Source organism: Canis lupus, chromosome 8, assembly GCF_011100685.1.
Source record: "Canis lupus familiaris isolate Mischka breed German Shepherd chromosome 8, alternate assembly UU_Cfam_GSD_1.0, whole genome shotgun sequence".
NCBI lineage: Eukaryota > Metazoa > Chordata > Mammalia > Carnivora > Canidae > Canis > Canis lupus.
The window spans coordinates 37,741,049-37,762,932 of NC_049229.1; the positions used below are offsets into that span (position 1 = coordinate 37,741,049).

The window sequence follows — 21,884 nt, forward strand, 5'->3', positions numbered from 1 at the left end:
GGACCATAGGGGTTACCCTAGAAACCCTTAAAATGGGGAGAGAGATTTGATGCCTGAGGTCTCTCAATTTTACTGATACCATTTTTTCACACATTACCTAAGGAAACATGGACTTGTTGTGATTCAAACAAATATTGTTGGTACTGTGATCATCTGACCATGATAATAATTTTAACAACAAAATAATCAGAGCTACTAATAAGCACTTGTAATAGTCACTGTGCTATAGTATATATTGTAAATACACACACACACACACACACACACACACACATAGTCAGTAAATACTGTTGTTCATTATTTCTACTCATACCATTCTACTCTAAGCCACTGTTACAGGTTGAATTATGTCTATCAAAAAGATATGCTGAAGCACTAAGCCCTAGTACCTCAGAATGTGACTTCATTTTGAAATAGAGTCTTTACAGAGGTAATCAAGTTAAAATGAGGTCTTTAGGACTGATCCTAATCCAGTATGACTGATGTCCTCATACACAAGTGAAATTTAGACAGAGAAAGACATACACAGTGGAAAGTTGTGAAGACACGCAGGGAGGAGATGCCCATTTGCCTGGAGTGATGCATCTGTAAGCCAAGGAACACCAGTGATTGATGGCCAACACCAGAAGCTAGAAGAGGCAAGACACTGTACAGCCCTACTGACACCTTGATTTCAGGGTTTGGGCCTCCAGAACTGTGCCTTTGCAAAGCAGGGCAGCCACCAGTGCTTGGGTCCTTGCAATAGCCTCCTCACTGTTCTCTTCTTCTCTTCTCCCTCTCTACCCTGCCCTCAACCCCAGGAATCTATTCTCAATATACAAAATGGAAACAAGAGTGAAGCCTTTAAAATACACATCTTTTCATATTCCTCTTCTAGTCAAAATCCTTCAATGTCTTCCCATTATATTCAGAAAAGAAACCAAAGTCTCTGCAGTGGACTCCATGACTCTTCATCTTTTGACCTTATCTCCCACTATTTTCTCCTTTGCTTACCACAGCCCAGCCCCACTGGCCTCCTTTCTTCCCTCAAACACACTAAGAAAACCCTTATTTGGGGGCCTTTCCACTTGCTGTTTCCTCTGCATGTACCCCCTAAAGATCCGTAAGCCTAGCCCTCTCTTCCAGGTCTGTGCTTAAGCATTCCTTTGTTGAGAAGGCCTGCCTATCCTCTATACAATTGCATTGCAGCCGCCTGTAAATGCTACACCAACTTCCCCTGCTTGATTCTCCTCCACAGTAATCATCATCATCTAATAATATACTGTAGACAGTATTTATTTTTGTTGTTGTTGTTTTCCTAACATGAACTTAGTCTTAACAAAGACTTGATATCTGTTCACTGAGGTATGCCGAGTGCCTAGAACAACAGAATCTGGCACATAAAAAATGCATAAAGTATATCTGTTGAGTGAATAAATAAATTATCATGTACCTTAGAGATAGCACAAAGTGGTAGAATGAATACCGAATGTCACTGAAGAAAGAATCGCGGGTCCTCTACCCCCCTCCCCAAATCACTTACCAGGGGTAAATGGCCTGGAGTAAATGGCCTGCAATAAAGAGCTTCTGAGTCTATTTATTCACCTGTGAAAAGGATAAAATCTCCTTTGTCTACCTCGCAGTGTTATTCTGAGAGTCAACTTGGATGATGCATATAAAATTATGTCTATAATCTTTACAGTGTTATATAAATATTAGCTATTATTAAAATAAATCTATTCAGAGTTTTATAGAATGGAAGTGACTCTGTGTGTTAAGAGGTAATTAATAAAAGATGACATTCTTAATTGTTGAGAAGTCAGACTTCCTGAAAATAGATTCTAAAAAATAAAAGTAAAAGGAATCCCTGTCAGCACTGCTTGAAGATTTTTAAAAAGTGGGCACTGTGAAGCGCAATGCTCATTACTACTAGCTATTACTTGCTAAGTTACTGAACATATTTGAGTATATAGCAAAATACCCAGGGCATTCAAGCCTTCTTGATGCCACAGAGAGCTCATTATAAGTGAATGAGAGTCAGCATTATTTACTGAGAGTGTATCACTTCATTTCAAAAAGGAAAGAGAAAATTTTAAAAATATACTATGGTTTCTTAAACTTACCTTGCCCACTATGATTTATACATGCTAATAATGTTTCTGCCAACTAAGTAGTCTATGAATAATGCATAGTGTGTGTCCATCTCCCTATCAGATCCCATGATCATACTTAGGATGTCTCGGATCAACTTCACATTCATCAAACAGGTAAACAGGGAGCATTTCTTAAGCATCTATTGAGGGCCAAGCATTGTGCCTAATGGAATGAGCAATGATAAACAAAACCGGTCTCTCTCTCCTTCATAAGAATTTGCAATCTACTTAGGAATGTACAGCCATATAGAACCTCAATACAAATCAAAGTATAAGAGGCTCTTCAATAAAAGGCATGCACAAACAAAATGTACATTGTGAAAGAGGGAAATTGACTGAGGGCATCTGAAAAAGTTCTTAGAAACACTGCTATTTTGTTAGGTCATAAAGGACTTCAGTAGGAAGAGAAGTGTGAAGAGGATGTTAGGGCATGCTAGGTAGAGGAAGTAACTTGACCAGGAGCAGCAAAAGTTTCAAAAAGAATTTAGACAGATTTGTGATGACTTTATCTGTAAGTAGGGTTAAAGGGCAACATGATTATTCAGGAGTCATCTTTAACCTGTGGAAATTAATAATGTCACTGGCAAAATTATATTGTGGCGCATAGTCTAAGAAAGTGGTGTATGGTATTTCTTATCAATTAAATCTGAAAAAGTGTTCAATTTTTTGAGGGTTACATATTTTGGGGGGAATCTAATAAACTTTAAATACCTCCCTCTATAGTACACATTGCCTAAGACACGAACATTTTAAATCTTTTTTATTTATTTATTTATTTATTTATTTATTTATTTATGGTAGTCACACAGAGAGAAAGAGAGAGAGAGAGGCAGAGACACAGGCAGAGGGCGAAGCAGGCTCCATGCACCGGAAGCCCGATGTGGGATTCGATCCTGGGTCTCCAGGATCGCACCCCGGGCCAAAGGCAGGCGCCAAACCGCTGCGCCACCCAGGGATCCCTTAAATCTTATTTTAAAAGTTTAACAGAATTCTTCAAAGCCTGCCTTTGGACCTCAGGCTCAGAATCACTAGTCAAAACAATGAGACTATTTGGGTGTGGATTTTTTTCCCTTTTTGTGCCAGGGCATTTAGGAGTTCTTAGAGGGAAAGTTTTGAGGTCAGTGGTGAGATAACACAGCATTTGAAAAACAAGAAATTGTCAATGTGTTGGAGAACATCTAAGATACTATCTATTGAACATCGACATTTGCCAACTTAACAGAGAAAACTTTTGATAGGGAGTTCTATGACCCATTGAAACCATAAATCCCGAAGTCTTGCAGCTGCAATCACAGCACTATTGTGCAGACTTAAAATGCTTATATGAGAAAGTTCTTCACGAACATGACAACCGGACAAAGATTTATGTTCCTGTAGACCCAGGGCATGGGATTTGAGTGTTCCTCTTTGTCATATAAACCTGCAGGTAGCTTGAAGAATTGAAGCAAAAGTTTGCTTCATATCTCAGGGATTGCCAACAGAACATTATCTTTGATTTACAACAACAGTTTAATGGTATTTTATAATAGCCTCTAAACATAGAACATAATTAAATGTAAACCTTTTAGCATAGTAAGATGGCCTTTTTGGAGGGGTGGGTTGGGAATGTTTTAACATCTGAATCAGCAGCATCAAGAATCCTTTCTCTTAACAGATGAACAGGCCATATAAGTAGTTAAACTGCTTTCCATTCCCAGACATCAACATTTAAACAAGCTAGATCTGGTTAAACCAACAGGAGAATAAAGAGCTAGCAGGAGTTACCCTGTGACAGAATGGAGAACAATATCAACACATTTGTTAAACAACCATGTGGCCATAGTATAAAAATGTGTCAATGTCATCCATTGACATTATGGACTATGAGAGTACTTTTGCTATAGAAACACACAGTTCTTAGCATTATCTTCCATCTGTCCATTGTCCATCCTTGGGTGTATGTGTGTTTGTCTTATCTAATCTCAGAAACTCAGTAACAATAATACAATTGTATTTCTTGCCTAGCTGGTCAGATACAGGGAGCCCGGCTACTATTTCATCTGTTGCGCTCCTCTTGCTCACTAAACCCTGTCCCATTTTGCCCCGTGCTGACTTTCTAACATGACACCCAGGTTTGCCCCCCTTGCTTGAGCCCCACTCTGAAAAAGACTTCCTGTTCTAGTTCAGAGAAGAACAGGACAATAAAGAGATATAATCCCAAATGGATAACATCCCTAGGTTTGCATTTCATTCTGATTTTCTTCCTTTGTTTATTTTTATTAAGCTTATCTCATTATTCATATATTTTGACAAACTGCATCAAATAAAAGATATTTAATATGGAGATGAAAATGAAGCTTAGTCAACTCTACATCATAGCTGATTATTTAGTGTCAAGGAATCACTTTTGGATAATACTAAAAATGGAATTAATATCCACTAACATGTAAAGCCTTCCCCTTGTCTCTTTACAGCAATACAGACCAATGAGCCCTCCGTGCAGCAATGTAAACAAAGAACTCCTGGGAAGCTGTTAATAGTCTCATTTCTGGCTTCCTTTACTTACTCAACTAAATTTAATCTGCTCATTTCCAGATACATCTTATTTTTAAGTAGAAGTCATTTAAACATATGCCTTGATTTCTTTGAGTATGAAAAAAAAGGAAAATGCTTATACATGTAAAAAGACATCCCTGTTACATTTTTAAGGGCATTATAATCTTATATAACTATATCGACTGTCAGGTAAATAAGATTCATGATAGAGCTTTCCCAGCAAAACAAATATCCTGATAGATGATGTGGTTTGCATCTATTCCTTAAGAACTTTTTAGGATACTTAGTGCTTAAGATGTAGGAGGAAAAAAAAGACTGTATTATATTTTCAGATGAAGAGGATGATTGACAATACAAGGAGCTGCTCTACTAATAGGCTAGATTGGGATAGAAAAAAAAGTTTTCAGGGAAAGCTCAGGATAATGCAGATGGAGTGACCTTCTAATGTGATGCAGGCTCTGTAGATAGTGGAATATAGGCTGCTGGGAGATAGTGAACTGCTAGCACACCATGATTCAATTCTTTTAACGAACTGAACATACCAAGCCAACTTTCAGTTGAAATTAAGATTGACATCCATATTTTAGATTGTAAAAGCTCTGGCATCTCTTTTGCTATCTTGTAGGATCTGAGTTTTAATGCCTTCCCCTCACCCAGTGGTACCATACGCCTGGAGAGGATGCACCCACATGGGTGGTAGTTGCAGCTTACTTAGAATGATTTTTTTAAATGTATTTTCAGAGAAAGAGAATGTGGGAAAGAAACTTTTGGCTAAAAATTTTAGGCAGTTTTGGTTTTGGCTTCTATTTTACAACAGTCTCTACAATTGTGTGTTTGGGTTTTCTTTAAGATTTTATTCATTTATTCCTGAGAGACACAGAGAGAGAGGCAGAGACATAGGCAGAGGGAGAAGCAGGCTCCATGCAGGGAACCTGATGCAGGACCCCAGGATCATGCCCTGAGCCAAAGGCAAATGCTCAACCACTGAGCCACCCAGGTGCCCCTATAATTGTGTTTTAATAAATATCTATGCAAAGACAGAATAGCATTCGTGGTTTAGATGAAAAGCACTGTAAGTTGCTAATTCTGCAAAAGTTTTCTGTAGCCAAGGACAAATTTAGTATAAGAAAAGACCACTAGCCTCGAAGTGAGACCATTGGGGTGTAAATTCCATTGGGGCTCGACTTAATCTTAACCTCTACAGATCTCAGTTTTCTGGATTATAAAATGGAATGGTAATATCCTCTTCCAAGTCTTGGTAGGATTAAATAAACTAACATCTTGAAATTGGTGGCATGAAGAGTGTACAGCATATTTTAGAAGTTTTAGAATAGCTAATGTCATAAGCAGCAAAACAGTACAAGGTACCTTATAGTATATGACTCAGCTAATTTGAGATTTATGAATGATCCTCATTTCTTTTAGGTTTTATTATCAGGCTTTAATAGAAATAAGTTAACATAAAAATGAGTTGAGCAAAAATCCTAAATAAAGTGAATAAAAATAATTCAATTAAATTTTTATGAAAACTGAAAGTAGAAACTCTTAAAGATTTCATAGACTGAGCCTATGTTGAAAAGGTGATGATGAGATGCCTGGGGGCTCAGCGGTTGAGCATCTGCCTTTGGCTCACTGTGTGATCCTGGGGTCTGGAGTGAGTCCCACCCACATCAGGCTCCTTGAGGGAAGCCTACTTCCCCCTCTGCCTATGTATCACCTCTCTTTCTCTCTGAGTCTCTCATGAATAAATAAATATTTAAAAATCTTTTTTAAAAAGGTGAAAAGCTCTTGCACAGCAAATATCTAATTTTATAGATGAGGAAGAAGGGCAAGAAATTTTTTAAAAATAAGAAGGAATAAACTGCTACATTAGTTTAGCTCTCTGAGAAAGATGAGTTTAGATACTCATTTTTAGTGAATTAAAATCTCTAGTCTGGTTCCCACAAAACAGCCAATGAGATTACAAATATTTAAAGCTCACAAGTGGTGTTCCTCAAAGTATTTTCTTTTTTTTAAGATTTTAATTTATTCATGAGAGACACATAGAGAGAGGCAGAGATATAAGCAGAAGGAAAAGTGGGCTCCCCATGGGGAGCCTAATGTGGAACTTGATCCCAGAACCCTGAGATCATGACCTGAGCAAAAGGCAGACACTCAGCTACTGAGCCACCCAGGTGCCCCTCTCAAAGTGTTTTACATGAAGCATCCAAATTATAATCATTTAGTGTAGATTCCAGGGTCCCACTTCAGACCAAATCAGAATCTTTGAAAGCCAGTCTCATGAATCTAAATTTTAACCAACCACCTCCCTTATTCCCCACCACCCGCCACCACCCCAGGTGACTCTTCCACACAGTTTAGAACCACTAATCTAGTACAATTAGTTTTCAATCTTGGCTGCACATTAAAATCACTCTGAGAACATTAAAAAAAAAAAAAAAAAAGATACCTATGCCTTGTTCCAAACCAATTTAAATTAGAATCTGTAGGGTGAGGCTCAGCATCAGACTTTTTTTCAAAGCTCCAGAAATGATTGTAACATGCAGCCTGAGTGGAAAAACACTGCTTGCAGCCCTCCAAGATTTCCTGCTTCATCTATCAAGGTAGGTGAAAGTTAGGAATCAGTCTCAAAACACAAACTTGCCTTTACTTGCAGGTGTCCAGCTGGAGGCTGGCATGGCCCCTTACCACCTATATTTGGTATGTTGCCTGTGTCCACAGAAAATCAAATCTCTGGATGTGTTCCATTCAATTCCACCCTATATCTTGGCAGTTTAATTCCCAGAATGAAATTGCTGCTAAAAAGAGGGTTCTCACTTCATTTATTATTATTTTTTATTCCATGGCAACTTTTTGTCACATAGTAGTCACTCAACACATATTTGTTTTTTGGATGTGGATCTGTTAGTCTTTTTGAACTATTATAACAAAATATCATAAACTGAGTGGCTTATCAATAGCAGAAATTTATTTTTTCCCATTCTGTAGGCTAAGGAGACCAAGACACATGCAGCAGATTCATGTCTGGTGAAGGGCTGTTTTCTGTTTCATAGAGGGCAGCTTTTCTCTGTGGCCTCATAGGGTATATAGGGCAAAGGGATCCTTCCCAGGCCTACTTTTATAAAGGCACTAATCCTATTCATTAGGGCTCTGGTCTTATGACCTAATTACCTCCCAAAAGCCTTTCCTCCTCATACCTTCATCTTAGGGTTAGAATTTCAACATATGAATTTTGGGGGTCTGGGGACACATTCAATCTATAGCAATCTCTTTGTCTTTAGTAAGTTCTGTATTCCATTGTGAAGCCATACTGGTAGCTCAAGTGCCAGACCACCCAAACTGAACTTAGAACTTACAACTTACCAACTTGCAGTCTTATTTTTCTAAATTTATATAAATCAAATTATCTGTTTCAATCTACCACCACATCACACAAAAACAGAATAATTTCCACCAAATTTGGAGGGCATATTTCATGTATATGTGATATACATGAAATTCACATATTGGGGAGCATCATGAGGAGCTAAGCAGCCATCCACAGTAGGTAAGACACAATGAAAAGCCTAAGAGACTGCCACTGGAAGAATAGGGTATATGCACCGGGTATCGCAGTCAAAGGAAATAGAGTTGTTCAAATATGAGGCCATTATCAAAAATCACAAGGACAGAAACTTTGAATGGCAGGGCTCGATTTGCAAAGAAATTGTTTCTTCACATGGACAATTCTTGGTAGCTTCAAGGTAAGCAATAACAGGTATTTGTTTAACAATGGCTAATGTTTCTCCTGAGCACAGCTGTGGAAGTCACTAGAAATTTGCTGAATGGGTAGGTTTTGAAAGAAAGCCCTCTTATCCAGGAAGAGAAAGCTAGTTGTGTAGCACCATGTGTACTTAGGACTTTATCCCATAGAAAAGACAAGAATTAGCCCTGGTCCTGGTTTGGAATGGCTAGTCAACAAAGCAATAATTAAGTTCTTGAACTGCCATCCAAAAATATGTTTCCATATTAATTTTTTTATATTAAAAAACTTTAAACTCTTCTAACCTCAAGGAACTAAAGAGAAAAGAATATTGAAAGATTTCTTTGGTGAAGACAATTTATTAAATATTAATTTACATTTGTGTAACTATTGATTTTTTTAAAAACCTTTCTGCTATTACCTCACTTACTGTTCACAGTAATTTCTTGAATTCTGGAAAACACATTCATAAATGAAAAATTAGTCAACTTTCTGAAGATTTGGGTTTGGGTTCTAGGACTGTTACTTTGCCACTTAACATTGAGGGATCTTAGCAAGTTTCTTTGTTTCTGTAGGACTTGGTTTTCTCACTTATAAAATGGAGACAATGATCTGTTTCCAGAAGTAACATAAAAAATTGCATTTTCAGTACATTTCTAAACTGTAAGAGTTATGGAAGTTTCAGATCTTATAATTATTCTAGTTTTAAAGATAACCAAATTAAGGCACAAGAGGTTAAGGTGGTTGGTCACCCAAGGAAAGAAGAAAGTAAGAAATGTTACTGTGGTTAAAAATATAGATTTTGTAATTCCTAGTCAATATTTTTTTCTATATTATCACAGATAATCTTAGAATATTGCTAAGTAGACTTACTGACAACAAATCAAGTAAAAACATATATCTACAGACACACACACACACACACACACATACACATAGAGATAGAGAAAGAATTTATTATGATGGTCTGGGATATTAAACAATGGTAAAAAGAGCTTTTCATTTCTTGGCCATATCTTTGGGAAAGCAAGTATAACCACATGAGTTTATATATTCTGAAGTAACAAGTAGAATAATTGAATGAAACCTTACTTTCCTTGACAATGGCACCGGTCTTCACGCTATGGTCAGCAATCATGGTCAATCACTCACCCAAGCAATCTTTCAAAGGCCTCTGAGAAAACCTCCTCAGATTCAAAATGTCTAAAACATCAGGGACTTTCTTTCTACACCATATGCTTATTACCAGGAGCTTGAGAATCAGAATTTTAGAAAAAATTCAAGTAAAACACAGCTTTCAGAACACCTCTAATCCAAAAGACTGTTGGGCAGAAGGTGTAACAAAAAGAAAATGAAGGAAGGTGGGAGAAACCAGGAAACCATTTCTCCCTGAGAAACCAGAGAGAATGTAAAGGATATGTCCTTCTGAGAACATATCAGCAGACCTCTTCAGTTTGGTCTTTGCCTCTACATTTTGTTTTGCCTGGAGTGTAGGAGAGGGAGTTCTTTACTACTTTGCTTCCCTATAGGATACTGACATTAGAGAAGTTGCCCACAAGAGTAAAGGTCAAATCTCCAGGCTTTTAATGCACAAAAGTTATCCTGTGTGGTAAATCAAATCAGTGGCAGGTTATTCAGTTTTTCTATGTAGATAACAAGCTCATGAGGTAGAAAGTCTCAAAATGTCATTTGTCTCCCCATCTTCAGGCCTGTGTTGTCCCAGACAGAGCAGCAGTCACACTACTTCTAAAGAATAACGTGCTGTCTTCACACTACAAAAGGTTGTCATCCTAGAAAAGGCAACTTTAACCTAAAATCTATGTCAAGTTGAGTCTCACTTTCCAACAAAAGCAGTATTTCCTTAGAATACCTAACACTGTATGGGAAGTTCAAAAATACCAAGTTCATCAGCTCTGTAAACAGGTATAAATTTAAAACCTATATGATATATGATTTAAAACATTTAGAGAACTAATTACATGTATTTTTATTTAAAGAATCCTTGGAAGAGGGATTTTGGTTAGAGGCAAGGGGCCAGAGAGACCTTTGGAATAAAGGCTGAATGGGGGTTGAATATTGTGGGGGTCTAGGATAGTCATCACAGAGGTCCATGAGATCAGACAGACTGGCTGGGTAATATTAGCCCTGCTTCCCATATGGATCATATGGGATGTAAGTGCCGGGACTCTCTAAATAGAAAATGTTGCACACTTGGAAATATTCACAATTTCCATACAGAAGAGCCATTTCCCTGGTTATCCTTATTGTCAGGACAGCTTCATTCATAATCTAAGTATTTCACCTTATAGCTGAGCCATTTTCTCTCTCTCCTTTTAGGGAGGAATAGGTGATGACAAAAACTGATCACAATCCCCTGCATATTTTAAGGTCAGGCAATTGCTGCTCTGTCAATGGCTTTCCAGTCTTGCTGTCCACATGCAGGGAATCCTTACCCTCTATAACTGCTAACTGTGGTTCAGAATCTGAAGGGGGACCCAAGAATCTGCACCTTGATAAAGCATCCAAGTGATTCTGGTGTACTTAGTTCACAATCCTCACTTTTCCCTATGGTCTGATCTAAATCATCCTCCAAAATGTTCAAGGCCATGAGGCATCTCCTCCATGTTACCTGCAACCCTTTGGGTCAAAATCTTTTTGTCTGGTATTCCACTGGTAGAGATTGAATAGTCTTTTAAAGTGTAAATATATGTATGTAATATGTAATATGTACATTATATTGTGAAATATATGTGTGTTACATACATATATGTATTTTTATATATTTATATGTATTTGTTAAAAATTTTATACACATTTTATAAATGTACATTTATATACATGTTTATACATGTACATAATATATAAATGTTATATATTTTGTGCATATGTCTGCTATACCCATATGTTATAAATGATTCATACGTACTATGATTCTACTTGTACTCATTAGGGGAGAATACTTTATTCTCTTCTCATTATGTATCCAAATGAAGTAACTGTTACAAGGCTAATATTACTAGCATTTTCCTTTGTCTTATACTTTCTTCTACCCAGAAAAGGAGTGATCTCTCTGGTTAGCTAAGTTGGAAAAAGAAGCTGAGCCTATCCATTTCCTCTCCTCTAAGAAGTCTTTCCTGTAGAGATGGAGCATTTCGCCCATCTACTGAGGCAAGAGGGTATCAGAGCAGGTTCTTCCATATTAGGGAAGAGCTTTGGTTTCCCAGCCAGATTAGTGCCTAGATGGTAAACACACCTGATTTGGCACTAACATGTAGAAAGTCCACTTGATAAAACCCTAAAGCCATATCTTCACATCAGCTTTCTTAGTAATCATAGTCATATTTTGTTCTCTCAGTTGATTCCAAATATGAGCGGAACATAGGATATTCTATCTTGGATCCCTTGTATCTTCACAATGCCGCAAAAGATAGATGTCAGACTTGGCCAAAGAATGGCTATTTCTAAGCTCAAAAAAGCTGTGTGAGAATAAGATTTGTAGGGAGTGGGGATGGAGGAAAGATTAGAAGTTCGAAGAGGTAAGTATGAACTCACCAAAGGGAAAATATATGTTACAATTTTCTCATGACCCTGCTCTGTTACAGATTTTTTTATAGCATTAACTTCTCTTCAACAAATTGAACAATTCTAGCCTTTTTAACATTTTTATAGAGATATTATTTATGTTATAAATTTTATATACTATAAATCCATGTAATAATAACTATATTCAGTTCTTTATTAAATAGAAGGCACTCAAATATTGATTCACTTACCTGCCAAACATTTTTTGAACATTACAGTACAAAATACTACTCTAGGTGCTATATGATTATTCACAATCTTTGGCCTCAAGCAGTTTACAATTTGGTGAGAACAATGGACCCAAAATAAAAGGTATAATCAAAGATTCAAGCAATAAGCTCAAGGAACTACTATTCTAAGTTTACTCTCGTGTCCAGATGATGCCATTCAGGATACAGGGTGAGGGTGACATTGTTGCCTTCAGAAAAAAATTGACGTTTTTGACTGGAGACTTTTTCTCCCATCCATGAGTTGCTCTTTTTTAAATGACAGATCTTTCTTCCTGCTTTTCTTTTAATTAATAACCTTGTGGAATATTTTTCACTAAAAACGAATTTTACCTTTGCTATGAAATGTCAAACACGAATAACATGAGCAACATTTTCTTGTAGGGAATATTATGAAAAGGAAAGATATTAGCTCACCTTTTCTTTAACAGATCTGACTAGTGGAATGAGCCTGTTCAAGCAATATTTCTCTTTCTTCACATACCAGTGACCTTTCTTTATTATGTTCTTTCACAAGCAGATGAATGGATGCAAATAGCATTGTTTTTTGTTTTCTTTTTAAATAAGTCCTTCAGAGATGTCCTAATGTTAAAGGCAGGTGAAATTAACAATCTTTTGCAAGAAAATGTAGTTGCCTTTCACTTCTAAAAGTGCAATGCAAATTTAATTTCAGGTTCTAAATAAAAGAATGAACTTAGCCCTTGGTTTACAAAACGACTAGGTTAATACTAGATGTAGCTAGGAAAGGTTTTTTTTGTTTTGTTTTTTGTTTTTGTTTTTTTTCCCATCTTTCCCATTGCTTTCCCTGAGTGTCACCCATTAAGGCAAACACACATTTGCATAGTAACTGTTTCTGTGGTCACAGGGGCATAGTTAGGAGAAGTATTTCAATGAAGAGCAGAAAGACTGCAGAAGAGCAGTTTGACTGCTCAGACAGTCAAACTTGATAGATACAACTCAGGATGTTTAGAACCTATAGTTAAAGTGCAAGTTTTATATCAAATTATATTGGCTAATGCTAATCTTAGCGCACACAACAATAACAGAGCAAGGATGTTGCTCATTAACCTAGGTTAGAGAAATGCAATCCTTGAGTGAAAAGTGACAAAACTGGACTTGACATCCCAACTCCTGCCTGTTCTCTCAATATGTATCATCAACCAAATTATTTCATCAAATGTTAGAGGCCACAGTTGGGAGTTTACCCCTAATAGTTATGCTAAATGTGGGGAATTTAGAAAGAGGTAGAGATAGATATTGTTTTGTGTTAACAGAAGAAAGTAGGCATCTCCTTTGAGAAAACGCAACATTATTCGGGGTATGTGTAGAAAGGTTTGTTTCTGCACTTTTCAGCATATTTTACTGCTGTGTATTTAATTCCTTACATATTACATTTTGTTTACAAGAGAGGGAATCTACTTCTACAGAGATTAGACTGAAGTGCTTTGTTAATGTTTCTCTTACTTTGTCATCACCAGTGACTGACAGACAGCTATAGCCTGATCGTCCCTTCCCATTAGAATTTTGGAAGAGAACCTTGGGCAACAGTCTGGCATGGCATTTCTGAAGTGCGTCCGCATCACTATCTTCATCTCCATCACCACTGGCATCATCACTGCTAACATTCACTAAAACCTCATATGAGATACTCTGTAAGCACTTAATCCAACAAGTCTGTGAGGTAAGTACTAAATCCCAAATTCCATGAGGACAAGGAAGTATCTGGTTTATTTACTCCTGGATATTCTGCATTTAGAAAAGTGCCTGGAACTTAAGAAGCACTCCATGGACATTTATTGGCTACTGTCAATCTCATTTTATAGACGTACGAACAGAGGCATAATGAGTACACTTATGTGCACAAGACCATACACTTGAACCCAAAGCTGACTTTCTAGTCCTTACAAAGAGAGATGTTAGAACATTCCCTGGGGAAGAGTAGAGATACCCCTTGCCTATGGTTGTAAACAGGATCACTTTTATTTTTGAATTAGGTGGATGCTATGGCCCTCTTCTTCCCAATTGTTTAAGAGTGAAGGAGCCATGTGTTTGGACCACACTTCCCCCTTTCCTTCACTAAAACAGCTAAAGATTAATTCTAAATTACATGTCTAATTCTAGTGAAGAAATAATTCAAGCGCTGCCTAAAGAATCCCAAATATTGCCATTTCCCTTGACTATTTTTGGACAAATTTTAACCAGTCAAGATGTATTTGCTCACAGTAGTCCAATGGCAAGTCTAAATTTTTCATGTTTCATTTCACAAAGAATTTTCTAATTTATCAAAAGTATAATCTTTACAAATTCTTATTGAACCTGCATTCAAAACTATCCTAATAATTATCAGAATTAAAAAAAATAAATCAGATACCTCTTTTCCTGCTACTTTCCCCTCGGTGCATAATGGCTATCAGGCTTTATCTACTACTAGAAAGAGAAACAGCACACACTGCATTAAATCAATGAATTCTGCAATATTATTACTTTTGAATGAACAAATGTCACTGGAGTGCTAGAGAGCAAAGAGCAGTTGAAGGTATGGGATAACAGACTTTTCTGTCTCTAGGAACTAGCTTAACAGCCAATGTCTCAAGACAGGGTATCTATTGAATACATATAACCCTGCAAAGCAACTTACAGTAAATATTGAAGAAAATGCTACTGTGGTGAGTGGTACAGGCATAGAGAGAAAGGAGAGATCACATGGAGCTGGAGGATAGGAGAATGGAGAAAATGGAGACAAAGCTGATCCTTGAGGAAGAAGCTGAAGTCATAGGATAAGATGATCAATTTATTTTATAAAATAGTAATTTAAGTTTCATCATGAGTTTTTCCCCAGGTTGCCTTCCATTTGTCTAAATCTTGATGATTTCACTGTCCCATATTTTAAAGATGTCATCTCAAATGTTTAGTTCAGAGAACAGTAGTCTTTTTGGATCTCAAGAAAGGAATAACTTAGGCCTTGTTCTCCATTGAAAATAACCACTTGTGTTGCTGTATGAATTGCTATAGTTTGTCTTTATCATAGCTCTGGTCACTCACATTAGTCTGATTTTATTTTGGTGAGGTATTAAATACATCTCTGAAGTATTAACCAAAATTAATCAACTGTATCTTTGACGGACTGGAACACACCTGACTATTGAATCCTGCCATCCTCTGAAATTTAAAGTAGCAGTTTTCTAAATTGCTACTAAATCATATTTTTCTGAAAGGGGTTTGGACAAAAAGAAAAAATACCTGGATTTGAAATTCTATGGCAGATTTATTTCTGAAATATGGATATTTGACCAAGGAAAACACAGAGGTGCCTGTGCTTCCAGAAAGAGATTGATATGTTTGTTTTATAAAATTTACTCAAAACTTGGAAATTCAAGTGTCTTACATGCTGTTTGGTATGGTAAATCCAGTTTACCCTCAAGCATCAGATAAACAAACTTTCATAATAATTACATTTGTTGCAAGTTTTTTTCTGCTGACAGACTTGTCTTGATGGTTCTTTTAATTTTTAAAGTTCTCTGTCTGTCTGTCTGTCTCTCTCAGCATTGTTTGAGCTTCATTAATGTTGTCAACCTTCACAGAATTGCTGGTTCATAATTAAAAATACCCTTTTAAAAAGAATGTGCCAAGTAGAATGGCCTAGGAACCCCCAAACAGAGATTTTTTTTTTTAGCTTGGCCAAGTTACCAAATCCAAATCTCTCATAGTTTTTCTCACCAGAGCAAACAGCTATATTGCAACCTTCTTTGCAAACACTTGGGAGAAGTCAGCTGCATTAGAATAAAGGGACTGAGGCCCTGCCAGGCGCTTTCTTTACTCCACACCACCACTCCCACCCACAACAGCCTAAAGAGAAAGTCTTCCTGGTATATGATTTCAGTAACAAGCCACTTGGTGACTGTCAGGTGTGGAAATGTTGCTATTAACAAGCCAGCAGTCAGCCTCATTTTATGGAATCACAACTCTGGAAGGCTGGATTTGATCTCTTGTACTTGCTTTTGTTGGCACAGCAGACCCTTCCCCATATGTAATAGCGCACTCTATCACGGTAAGTGGGTCGTTTGACAACCCAGTTTCTGAATTTCCAAATTTAAGAAACTCTCTTTTCTCACTCAAGAGGGGGTTATGTATCTTCCTGTCATGGGAAACAAAAAACTTTCAAAGGACCTGTGTTACATATTACCCATTTAACATGCTGGGATTATGACGCCATTCACAACCACATTTATAGTCGTTGCTAAAGCACCTGTAAAAGAGGGAAGCAAATTCCTAGACAGGGTCCAGTGCCCCACATTACTTCTGTGGGCTGCTGTTCAGGGAACCTAGCTGCTTCCGACAAGCAAAATTAGCCGTTACAGTCTTTCCTCTACAGTTTGCATTCCAGATTGTGAGTTTCCTAAGGAAGAGTGCCTCTACTGAACTGCTACAGATGACTGCACTCTCTAAAGGATAAAACTGTGGACACAGAGCAAGCCCCAGTGAAATCAAATGCCAACTTCTGAAAGTGTTGGATAAATCGAGTATACCTGATTCAGAAAGAAGAGGCAGAAAATGAATGACTTTCTCTGGGAGAAATTACTGTAGCCTCCCTGGGTCATCTGAGTGTCTCTGATTATTTGGTAGGATGACTTGATTTGATTCCTTTGGGGAAGATCACTTGATTAGAATGTCAAAATCTATGAAATGCACCTCTCAGATGGGAAAAAAATGGACATTCCAGGAAGGCAGATACCATTTTGGTCAAACAGTTAACTATTAAGAATTCAGTCTAACCACAGAGCAGATCTCTATTTTTTCATTTGCAAGATATATATTTATAGTGCTCTAAAATGCTTCCTAGTCTACATATATTGATATGTATTAATACGATATTTATTTTATTTTATTGGCAATAGTCTGAACTCACTATAAACACCTTGAAACCCCTCCTCTGAATAACCAAAAGTCTTCTGATATCTGTTGTAAGATGTTACAAAAGCTACTTCTCAGAATCAGCATGGAATCCTTTTGAATGCATGTCTATTGAGCTCAATATTTTCTCAGGTTCCTTAGAGGACAGAAAACGCAGAGTCAGTAGATTAAGCTCAAAAAATGAAGGGAAGAAATTCCTACAAGGACAAACTATATAATCAAATTTAGATGTTATCTTGGGGACTGGGGAGGGAGGAATTCCCCCAAAAGAGCTCTGCCTGAAAATATACTAAAATACAGATCATGAACAGATCCAAACTTAATATTATATATGTGTATACATATGTATACATACCTATTATTATATATTATACAATTTATATTATATATATAATATACATATATATATTACCACAGAGGTGATCCATTGAATTAGTTTTCCATAACAGAGAAGGAAAAAGATACATAAGAAATTAGCATAGGAAAAATTGAACATATTCAAAATTCAAGTCAATACCAAAAGTGATTAGGGAAGCATATATTACATATATTTTACTCTTAATATTAATAGAAATCCTTGCTTTTTCATTGAAAAGGAAGGTTTCCTTTAAATGAAGATGGTGTGACATAACATTGTACTTCCAAAGACCCCTCATCAAATATTAATTAAGAAGCCTTAGACACATGGATACGAACAGTCTGGTATCCAGCTATGATGACCCTAAAAATGCAGCATTGTAAGGCAGGACTCAGTGGACGGTTGGCTACTTTGAGGATTCCCAAGAAAAAAAAATTTATAAAATGTCTACCTCCTTGTGTTAAATACTCTTCTGACTATACCAAAGGCTTGTTTCCCTCATTTACTACCAGAATGCATATTTTCTTGCAATAAAAATAAACTCTAGTTTTGAAAAAAGGAGCTATCGAACAGTATAATCTACTGTCAAGTATGTTGGTAAATTATTGAATCCTGCCCCCACTGTGAAACTTGAGAAACTCTGTCCTTAAATAGTCCTTTGGAGGCATTATCGAAGAGTGAGGGATCTGTGAACCTATGTCCTGGTAACTAAATGTGGAAAAGTTCTTTATTCTGTCTGGAAGCAGATCAAGAGAGCCCTAAATAGAAGCAGCTTAAGGAATCAAAAGACTGCATAATTAAGTCTCTGCTTCCTCTAAATGCACATGATAAACTTCTGGAATTGCTGAAAGTCTGCCTCTTTTATTTAACCACCATCAGGGGAGTGAGAGCCAGCTTGGAGCTGAGACACGGAGGCTGGAAGCTCAGAGCAGCTATCAGCTGTGTTGCCATGAGCAAGTCCCCTCACCTCTCTTAGCTCCCTTCCCTGCGGTGGTGATTTGAAACTCAAATGGGACAGTGCCTATGGTGTGTAAACTTGCAAGGCGGTGAGCTCTGTCAGTTTGGAAGGGAAAATTCTACAAGCCGCAACACGTAGGCAGGGCTACTGTCAAGGGTGCTGGTAGTTCACAGTGAATTTGCAATCCTAACGATCAGCTAAGAGAATGAAAATTACAGCTGCTCCCTGCTCAGGTTCAAGGATGTATGCAGATACTTCAAAGGAAACAAGAAAAAAAAGTTTGTTCTTCCAAGTCCTTTTGAATGAGAGGAAGGTACTGTTCTGACAATCACAGCCCCTGGCATCAGGTGATCTTAATTCAAGCAATGATGTCAAAATCGCTGCATTCTGAAAGTGCTAGAGAGACTGCTGCACCGTGTGGAATCTGCGGGCCTCAATGGCTCAAAACTGCAGCTGGAAGTTAACTCTAATTGTGATTTAGCACTATTAGTAATGGTCCTTTTCATAATCTTATTTCATAAGGCTCTTTGCCAAAATTGTCAAGGGTATCATTTGTTTTTATGGATGACAGTGATTATTCCAGTCAATGATGATAAAAACTGTGCTGGCCAATATTGTCTGCTTCACTTTTTACTCGTTCACTGATTCACTCATTCAATTACCTGGCAGGCACTATTCTGATCATTGGCAATAGAGATCACAGAAAATATCTACTTCAAGGAGCTCGTTGTTGAGTTGAAAACAACAAAAATGTATATAGGAAACCAAAGTACTGCAATCAGTGTTATGAGAGAAGCATAGATTCTACAGAATACTTCAGAGTTTTTATGGAAACCGTATTATCTTTTGTTCCAAATGTGGACAGTGAGTTTTAGTGACATCTTTTTAGTGGCATGACAAAAATTGCAGGTATGTGAAATGAATGTATTCCTGTATTTTGTTCCACTGGTATACCAGGGTGGAAGAAAGGGAGAACAAAGTAGTAAAGTTGGAACTCCCCTTATCACAATCTGCCGCTACCTCTTCAAAGATGCCAGTACTGACCTCTCAAATACATGTAGTCTACAACATGTATCCACCAACTACTCAAAGCCTCTTTGGTATTCAATTCCAGTCTGTTTTCCATCCATAAAAGGTAATTTTTCCAGAGATGCTTCATTGCTTACAGAAAAAAAAGACATTCTGTGCCACTGGATTCACCAGGATAAGAATGCTTTCTGGAGAGAAAAATAGTTACTGAATTTTGAGCCTGTGCTAATGCAAGAATGAGCCGAACCCACTATTTCTTACTATTTTAACATTAAAATATAGGATTGGAAAAAAAAATATATATATATAGGATTGGTGCTATCCCTACCCATAAGATGGCCAGCTGGCTTCTACTACTCCTGCTTAAGAACAGTGCCGTTTGTGGAAAAGGACGCTAACTTTATGGGGTGGAAGAGCTAAGTACCTCTATGCTGTTTTTCCAATTTACAATGTATATTCATCATTCTTGAGGGAAATTTTTCTATGTTTAAATGGAAATCCTTTCTTAAATCACTATAGAAGCACAAAAATGGTTTGCTAGTATTGATAATCATGCACTCCCTAAAAGTTACAAAAGTCAGTACTGAATGCTGCTGCACATGCCCAGTAATACAGACCTAGTTCCACTGTAATTTGATTTTAGAATACTTCTTAAAGTTACTCCATCACACTTAATTAAAACAAAAAACAAAAACAGGATTGTTGTGTCCTCCTCCCAAATTCATTATGTCTAAGCTCTAACCCCCAGTGTGGCTTTATCTGGAGATGGGGCCTCTAAAGAAGCAATTACGGCCAAATAAAGTCATAAGGTTGGGGCTCTGCTCTAACAGGATTACTGTTCTTAGAAGAAGAAACACCAGAGAGCTCCTTCTTTCCTTCCTTACATGCATGCGCAGAGGAAAGGCCATATGAGCACACAGCAAGAAGGCAGCCATCTGCAACCCAAGGACAAAACTTTCACCGGACGCTGACCTTGCTGGCGCTTTGGTCTTGGATTCCTAGCCTCCAGACTGTCAGACAATACATTTCTGTTTAACCACCCAGTCTGTGTTACGTTGTTATGGCACTCTGAGCAGATCAATACAAGCGATAAATTAATATTGTTAACAGGTCTTGGATTACCTTATATCTGAACTAAGGGATATAGAGATGTTCAGTAAAAAAGAGTATAAACTAGGAGCAAGATGGGTCCCCGAGGCAACATTTCTTTGAGACCACAACTACGGGCAAGTGTCAGTTTGACATCATTTTTTTATCAATATCCCAGGGGACCCTCTCTTCACAACAGTAGATGTACTAGAAACATTTTCTCTGGAGCCATTTGGCTTAGAAATTTTCACAACACTAGCAACAAATTCAGCAGAGCCATGGAATGAAAAGACACATTAGTTCCCTGGCCATGACCACTCAATCCAGAACCACAAGAGGGGTTCATACTCATTAATATAATAGACATGGCCTTTAAAAAGGAAGCCCAGGGGCACTTGGGTGGCTCAGTTGGTTAAGCATCTGCCTTCAGTTCAGCTCATAATCCCAGGGTTCTGGGATCAAGTCCTGCATTGAGCTGGCTCCCTGTTCAGCAGAGAGCCTGCCTCTCCCTCTCCCTCTGCCTTCCCCCTGCTTGTGCTATCTCACTCTCTCTCTGTCAAAAAGATAAAAATCTTTAAAATAAAATAAAATAAAAAGGAAGCCTAGTTTATTACCCAATTTTCAGCTTGTATTGACATTTTTCAATCTTAACTACTTTCTTCCCTTTCAGATTTCAGTTGGCAATCTCTTCATCTGAGTTTTTGGAATTGACCACATGGTAATCTCTGCTCTCATTCCCAACCTAGAGCTGTTCTCAGTGCCAGCTCATTCCCTCCCTGTTTCCTGCTGTCAGGTCTCGTGTCTCCCTAATTCTGTATGAAAATACTTGTTTCCTTTTATTTCTTTCTTCCAATCTTTCTTCCTTCCTTTCTCTCTTCCCCCTTTTTAATCAACTAACTTTTTAGCACTAATAAATGTCACTTTGGGCAGTAAACTAGTCAATATTTTTTTCACAACTTCTAATGTGGAAGCACTAGACTCAAGAAAATAAAATTAAAGATGGAAAAATAGGAGTTTTGTTTAATGTGACAAGTTTTCTTTTTATATATGTTTATACTAACTGGAGCAGCAGCCAGTAAAGTTTTTAAAAGTACCAACAAGATAGCAGAGAGTATACGAGAACCACAGTATTATCAACAAGGTACTATTTCACCATATTCAATAACACCTCTCGAACAGTGCTATTTATATAAGTTACATGCTTTTACTGAAAATGAGACCCTTACAATGCAAGTGACACACCTGCTGGGGCCACACCATACACACTGGCTCATGCTGAGACAGGGAGTCCTGTTCACAACTCTGAACACTGCCTACAGCT

General features: G+C 37.4%; 1 protein-coding gene and 1 long non-coding RNA gene across 3 annotated transcripts in view; one reads left to right on the forward strand and one right to left on the reverse strand.

Moving 5' to 3' along the window:
- The window catches only part of KCNH5 (potassium voltage-gated channel subfamily H member 5), a 273,633-nt gene that overhangs the window by 27,878 nt on the left and 223,871 nt on the right, over nt 1-21,884 (reverse strand). The window lies entirely within an intron of this gene.
- Nucleotides 1-21,884, forward strand: part of LOC111097069 — a 64,964-nt gene that overhangs the window by 23,486 nt on the left and 19,594 nt on the right. For both annotated transcript variants that reach the window (XR_005363370.1, XR_005363371.1), the window contains exons 2-3: nt 10,117-10,332; nt 13,697-13,899. This is a non-coding gene — a long non-coding RNA (uncharacterized LOC111097069). The remainder of the gene's footprint in view (nt 1-10,116; nt 10,333-13,696; nt 13,900-21,884) is intronic.